Here is a 7,500-nt window from a genome sequence, read left to right as displayed (position 1 = left end):
TACCTGGTCAGGACATTCATACACTGTATGACATAAGCACAGCCTAATCTCTCCATGGTTAAGTTTCATACATGACATAAGCAGCACAGGCTAATCTCCCAATGGTTAAGTTTCATCAGGGCTGTCGCTATACGCATAAGCAGAGTACGCCGAGTGCTTAGGGCACCAACCATTGCTTGGGGCACCAAACACTTTGCACCCCAAAAATTGGGGCCTCTAAAATTGAGATTGACAAAAAAAAAAAAATGTCATGAAAAATATATTGAATTACATTACGAGTAATCTCTCGATGGTAAAGTTTCATGCACAGTCCCCATAACAGGCATCTCAGTGACACGCTCACCTATTGTGTGGGAGTTTGACCGCACGGCACCACCTGTACCAGTAATTTCCTGGGCGCCACTGCGGGATGGGAATCTCCTTTGTGTTGCAACTCAGTTATGTAATGACGGTCGGGGCGGGATGAGATGAGGTGAGGGGTGGCAACTGTGTAGGAGTTTCTGATAGAGTGAAGAGAGAGACAGAGAAGGAGAGAGAGAGAGAGAGAGAGAGAGAGAGAGAGACAGAGAGAATGCAATGATTGTCGGGATGAGGGGTGTAACTGTATAGCAGCCTCTGATGGAGTGATGAGAGATAGAGAGAGAGAGAGAGAGAGAGAGAGAGAGAGAGAGAGAGAGAGAGAGAGAGAGAATTTTGAATTTTCAAAACACCTTTATTACAAATTCTTGGAATACAGAAGCACAAAAAGTGCCATGGAGTAACAACAATCACAAAAAAACAAGAGAGAGAGAGAGAGAGAGAGAGCGAGAGATGGATAGATGGAGTTAGTATGCAATGATTGTTGGGATGAGGGGTGGAACTGTAAAGGAGGTTCTGATGCAGTGATATGAGAGAGAGAGAGAGAGAGACAGAGAGAGAGAGAGAGACATGAGAGGTGAAACTGTATAGCAGCATCTGATGGAGTTATGACACTGTGGCACTGTTAGGAAAGGAAAGATGGATACCTCTCCACCTTCACCATCCTCCCTCTTTTCTTCTCCCCCAAATATCCTCCCCTCTCTCCACCTCTCCTCTTGTATCCTCCCCTCTCTCCACCTCTCCTCTTCCCCCACATATCCTCCCCTCTCTCCACCTCTCCTCTCCCCCCACATATCCTCCCCTCTCTCCACCTCTCCTCTTCCCCCACATTGAAAAGTGAAAGTGAAAGCCCATTGGGAAACTCCAACTCCCATTGTCATTGTGACACAGCACTCCACAGCACACAAGTGAACACTGCACACAACGAAATTGCATTTATGCCTCACCCGTGCAAGGGGGCAGCCCTCAGTGGCGGCCCATGGGGAGCAGTGCAGCGGGACGGTACCATGCTCAGGGTACCTCAGTCATGGAGGAGGATGGGGGAGAGCACTGGTTGATTACTCCCCCCACCAACCTGGCGGGTCGGGAGTCGAACCGGCAACCTCTGGGATGCAAGTCTGACGCCCTAACCGCTCACCCATGACTGCCCGATCCTCCCCTCTCTCCACTTCTCCTCTTCCCCTCTTATATCCTCCCCTCTCTCCACCTCTCCTCTTCTCCTCACATATCCTCCCCTCTCTCCACCTCTCCTCTTCCACCAAATATCCTCCCCTCTCTCCACCTCTCCTCTTCCCCCACATATCCTCCCCTCTCTCCACCTCTCCTCTCCCCCCACATATCCTCCCCTCTCTCCACCTCTCCTCTTCCCCCACCTCTCCTCCCCTCTCTCCACCTCTCCTCTCCCCTCTCCACCCCTCCTCCCATCTCTCCACCTCTCCTCTTCCCCCACATATCCTCTCCTCTCATCTCCTCTCCTCTTCTCCTCTCCTCTCCTCCCCTCTCTCCACCTCTCCTCTTGTATCCTCCCCTCTCTCCACCTCTCCTCTTCCCCCACATATCCTCCCCTCTCTCCACCTCTCCTCTCCCCCCACATATCCTCCCCTCTCTCCACCTCTCCTCTTCTCCTCTTGTATCCTCCCCTCTCTCCACCTCTCCTCTTCCACCAAATATCCTCCCCTCTCTCCACCTCTCCTCCTCCCCCACATATCCTCCCCTCTCTCCACTTCTCCTCTTCCCCCACATATCCTCCCCTCTCTCCACCTCTCCTCATATATCCTCCCCTCTCTCCACCTCTCCTCTCTCCACCTCTCCTCTTCCCCCACATATCCTCCCCTCTCTCCACCTCCCCTCTCTCCACCTGAGCTGATTACTGTCAGTGTTGGGAAAAGAGAGACGGCTACTTCTCCTCCACCTGTGTGTCTCATCCTCCCTCTCCACCACCCTCCCTCTTTTCTTCTCCTCATGCATCCTCCCCTCTTTCTGCCTGATGAATTGATGACAGTCAGCGTTTGGTTTAGTTTAGTTGAGCTCAAACAGAGACCATTCAAAAGAGCTATTGTTTACCAAAGTAAAAAGATGGCTTGTGCCAGATTGTAGCTAATAGTTAAAACACAGTACTGTACATATGGAGATAAGAACAGCCATGATGTGCATACATTCATGTGCACTGATTGAGCAAAAGCAGTGCGTCGATTTGGGAGGCTGCAATCGTTGGGAAAGGAGAGATAGCTACTACCTCCACCTGCTTATCACCTTCCCTTTCCACCACTCCCCTCTTTCCTCTTCTCCTCATGTATCCTCCCATCTCTCCACCTTATAAAGTGATGACTGTCAGTATTGGGAAAGGAGAGATAGCTACTCCTCCCCCCCCCCCCCCCTCCTCCTCCTCCAAATGACCTTGGGATCATGATGGGGGAAGGAGAGACGTACTGAGAGGACCTCGTCCTCTCCTCCTCCCCCAAATATCCAAATATCTCTGAAAGGTGAGCTGCGAGAGCTCTTGATGGACACGAATGAGACTGTTGGGAAAAGGAGAGCTGTGCTGTAGGAACACTCCTCCACCACGCTCCTCCTTTGCCCCTTCCCGCAAACTATCCTCCAAACAGTGGTGGACAAAGTAAAAGTAGAAGTACTTTTGTGGTGTAATTACAACAGTAGCACGTGATATTACATAGCTGTTACACCGTTTACTCCATTTTACCTACCTATTGAGATAGACTGTGTTATTACTGAAAAACAATAAAAACCTAACAAGGTCCCACCACAAACTCAACCCAACCTGTGCAGAATCAGCTTATCATAAGACCAGTACATTGCTCTACTTTTTACTCAGATAAGTTACCTGTGTTGGAAAGAAATTGTGTTTCTGTTTTTTACTTTTACTTTTACTTTTACTTTGTTCACCGCTATCCTCCAAATGACATTGGGAAAAGAGCATTGGGAACGGAGAGAGGAGGACAGGACAGACAGCCCCTTCCTCCGAATCTCCTCCCTGCTCAACACCTGATAATCTACAGCAGTGTTTCTCAACCTTTTATTAGGCGAGGCACCCTTTCAATTCATGAACATTTTCAAGGCACCCCAAACCAAAAAGCTGTAACGTGGCATCGCATCGGATTTCACAAAAGCTTAGAAAAGTAACACATTTGGAGACGTCACACAACCTACGTTCGAAGTTGCAGCTTACTAGGGCGACCTAAATTTACTACAGTATATTGTGCGTGAATGGCAGATGAAAGACTCTACTGACTAAGCAATACTTTATTAATTTAGACAAATATGTATTATATTACATAATTTATTTCTCAGTCACGTTTCCGCAGCACCCCTGAGGGGGGCCTGCGGCACCCCTGGTTGAGAAACACTGATCTATATAGGAGAGAAGGACAGCCCTCACCCCCATCACCACCCTGATGTGACTCTACTACCCCCATCATCACCCTGATGTGACTCTACTACCCCCATCACCACCCTGATGTGACTCTACTACCCCCATCACCACCCTGATGTGACTCTACTACCCCCATCACCACCCTGATGTGACTCTACTACCCCCATCACCACCCTGATCTGACTCTACTACCCCCAGCACCACCCTGATGTGACTCTACATGTTCCTCCTGGTGGACGGATGACCATAGACCAGTGGTTCTCAAACTTTTTCAGACCGAGAACCACTTCGTCCCCCCCAAAATGTTTAGGGACCACCTGTCAACTGAATTAACAGTTGACGTGTACTATTTAACACTGCTAATTTTAATGCGATTATTTACTTTTTAGTCACATTTACAAGCCTGTCTTATTGTGTTGAATATATGACTTCAGACATGTTTTGGTTTGTAATAATGTTACAAATACAGCCTTCTGCTGGAAAAGTAGAAATCCCCTCGCGGACCACCTGAGCTCTGTCAGGGACCACTAGTGGTCCCCGGACCACACTTTGAGAATCACTGCCATAGACACATGTCCTTTACATAATATAGTCCACATAGCTGGGCCACACAGCAGGACTGATGACCATAGACACATGTCCTTTACACTTTACATAATATAGTCCACACATAGCTGGCCCACACAGCAGGACTGATGACCATAGACACATGTCCTTTACATCATATAGTCCACATAGCTGGGCCACACAGCAGGACCCCCTGTGTGTCAGATTTTGAGAGTTATGAGAATTTATGTTGTTGGAGGTATGGGTGGTAGTCCTCTGAGAACATTCTGAAAATATAGCTAGCTGTCAGGTTAGGGATCCGTCCCCTCCCCCTACTCCAAAACCTCTTCCCTCCACATGCTCTCCTCTCTGACCACCCCCCCTACTCCAAAACCTATTCCCCTCCACATGTTCTCCTCTCTGGCCACCTGACTGCCAAACTGGTCTGACCACATTTCTCGTCCTGCTCACGTCGGTCCTGACTGTGCTGAGTGGGAGGGGGAGGGGGAGGGGATCCCAACGCCCTTTGGTCTGTGCTCTCCAAATGTGTGTGTTTGTGTGTGTGTGTGTGTGTGTGTGTGTGTGTGTGTGTGTGTGTGTGTGTGTGTGTGTGTGTGTGTGTGTGTGTCTGTGTGTGTCTGTGTGTGTGTGTGTGTGTGTGTGTGTGTGTGTGTGTGTGTGTGTGTGTGTGTGTGTGTGTGTGTATAGTGTGTGTGTGTGCGTGTGTGCGTGTGTGCGTGTGTGTGTGTGTGTGTGTACGGTGTGTGTGTGTGTGTGTGTGTGTGTGTGTGTGTGCGTGTGTGTGCGTGTGTATAGTGTGTGAGTGTGAGTGTGTGTGTGTGTGTGTGTGTGTGTGTGTGTGTGTGTGTGTGTGTGTGTGTGCGCATGCGTGTGCGCCTGTGTGCGTGCGTGTGTGTAGTGTAGGCATACATGTGTGTATGTGCATTCGTGTGTGATGTGTCATGTATGTTGACAATGTCACTTGTTGGGTTTTGTTTTTCTTCAAGGGACACAGTTATGTGTCTCTGAGTTCTCCTTTCTCTTATAGCCTGTGTACCTCTTCCTGACGAAGGCTTCATGCCGAAACGTATTTTAATCATGCTATGCCCAACAAAATAAATGTATTTTTATTACAAAGAAGATGAGTGCCTTGGTATTTCTAAAACTTTTTTTGAAATCAACCAAGCCTGTCACCAAAGAGCACCATCTTAAAAAACTAGGCAGTTCCAGGAAGCACTCCAACTGGACTTTCTATATTCTATAGTCTGTCTACCAGTTTTAAATACAGCGAGATAAATGCAATGCCTTCATGGTCACTGAAGTATGTGAATCCATTTTAGTGCTCTTCACTTGAAAAAAAAGATCCACGTACTGTATAAACACAACACGTAATTACAATGAAGCTTTTGTTGCCTCTTTGTTATCATAACGTAGTTAGATGTACTTTTCCACACAAGGCTGTTCACAAAGGCCTCCTGATGTGTAATGCCTAAGTCCACACACAGTCCATAATGCCTAGTCATGGCGGCCATTGAAAGGCCTGTTATGGGTTTGGCCTTTAATGGTTTCAGGCCTGTTTGTCTAATGTTATGAGTTTGGCCTTTAATGGTTTCAGGCCTGTTTGTCTAATGTTATGGGTTTGGCCTTTGATGGTTTCAGGCCTGTTTGTCTAATGTTATGGGTTTGGCCTTTGATGGTTTCAGGCCTGTTTGTCTAATGAAATGGCTCTCAACCTTTTTTTTAAATAAATGCCCACTGGCGCCTTCCAACGCCCCCTTGACCTCATCATAAGCCTCTCAACGCCCCCCTTAGTATTAAAAATTATAAGAGACTAGTGCTCCCAAAATGACAACTAAGCCCCGCCCCCTCTCAGCTGCATTCTTCTCAACACCCCCCAAGGGCTCCCCAACGCCCCCAGGGGGCTGTAGAGCCCCGGTTGAGAAACACTAGTCTAATGCATAGTAACGTCTGCTATTGAATGGCCTGTCTGGCCTCAGGGTTTCAGTGTAGAGAGCAACCTGTTCTCTCTAAACAGGCCAGAGGCTGAGGGAGGCACCTGTTAGGCGCCCCGGGCTAAGACAGCTGGCAGCTTTGGCCCGGGACAAAGACATCTGTAAAGGGCCCATCCCCAATATAGCCTGGGAACTCCCATACTGCCTTAAGTTCTACACAATCGTTTCGATCTGAAAGAGACTTGTGATTAGGTCTGGTGTTAACCAGGCAATCCCCAATATGGGTCGCAGTGACGTTTCAGCAGTAGCACACGTCAAGGCGATCATGCAACAACAGCCAGTGCCACTATTGTATGGATTTCTTTCTTTTTTTGTGGAGTATCTAAGGAGCATATTCATTGCAGCATATCAACCAACAATTACTGATTAATTCATGGGCATTAGATGCCGTTGCGCCACTTCTGAGTAAAAAAAAAAAACGTCCTTGAACCTTACAAACAATGTGCTGAAGACCAAAGCCTGGCCCCCCTTTTCTCCCTGGGCCCCCATAACTGACCCCGTTGTCCCTCTGTTGTCGGCTTCCCTGAATTCATCTATAGGGGTGGAACCTTGTTTACCTTGAAGGCACCCATAGGGGTGGGATGCTGTTTACAGGGTTGCCAGATGAGGCTGATGATTTCCAGCCCAAAAAATGCTCAAAACCCGCCTAGGAGCACAAAATCCCGCCCAATTGTATTGATTTCTATGGCAAAAATTGGGCGGATTTTCCTGATAAATGTCATTTTTTCCCCGCACACGGCCATTCTAAGCAGCCCAATTGGGCAGGAACCAGGCCAATCTGGCATCACTGGTTGTTTACCCTGAAGGCACCAATAGGGGTGGAATCTTGTTTACCTTGAATGCATCCATAGGGGTGGGGCCGTGTTTACGCCAGTCATATGTTATTGGAAAAACAACAAGAGAACTGAGAGGACTGAGAGACTTGCGTTGCGTAACATACGTAGCTCTCACGCTGAGTCATCTGTTGTTGTAATCGTGTTGTTTTTAGCTTCGCTGAGTCACCGCTAGTTTAGTTTCGCTGACTGATCTCTGTAGTTCTGCATTGACATGGGAAAATCATACATCGCCATTAATATCACTCTCACCGCCCCATCTCTTGCCCAGGGGTGGCTGTGGCAATACCACAAAGATTTCAGAATCTGAAGACATGATCTTAGCATAATCTTAACAGAATCGTACCATTTCTGAATTAAC

The 7,500-nt window shown here is 47.9% G+C and overlaps 1 protein-coding gene across 2 annotated transcripts in view; it reads left to right on the top strand.

The window, feature by feature from the left end:
• Positions 1-7,500, top strand: part of tmprss4a (transmembrane serine protease 4a) — a 47,049-nt gene that overhangs the window by 21,846 nt on the left and 17,703 nt on the right. The window lies entirely within an intron of this gene.

This window comes from Engraulis encrasicolus, chromosome 8, assembly GCF_034702125.1.
Source record: "Engraulis encrasicolus isolate BLACKSEA-1 chromosome 8, IST_EnEncr_1.0, whole genome shotgun sequence".
NCBI classification, from domain to species: domain Eukaryota; kingdom Metazoa; phylum Chordata; class Actinopteri; order Clupeiformes; family Engraulidae; genus Engraulis; species Engraulis encrasicolus.
The sequence above is the reverse complement of the archived record's forward strand: the minus strand, read 5'-3'. Positions and strand labels throughout refer to the sequence as shown.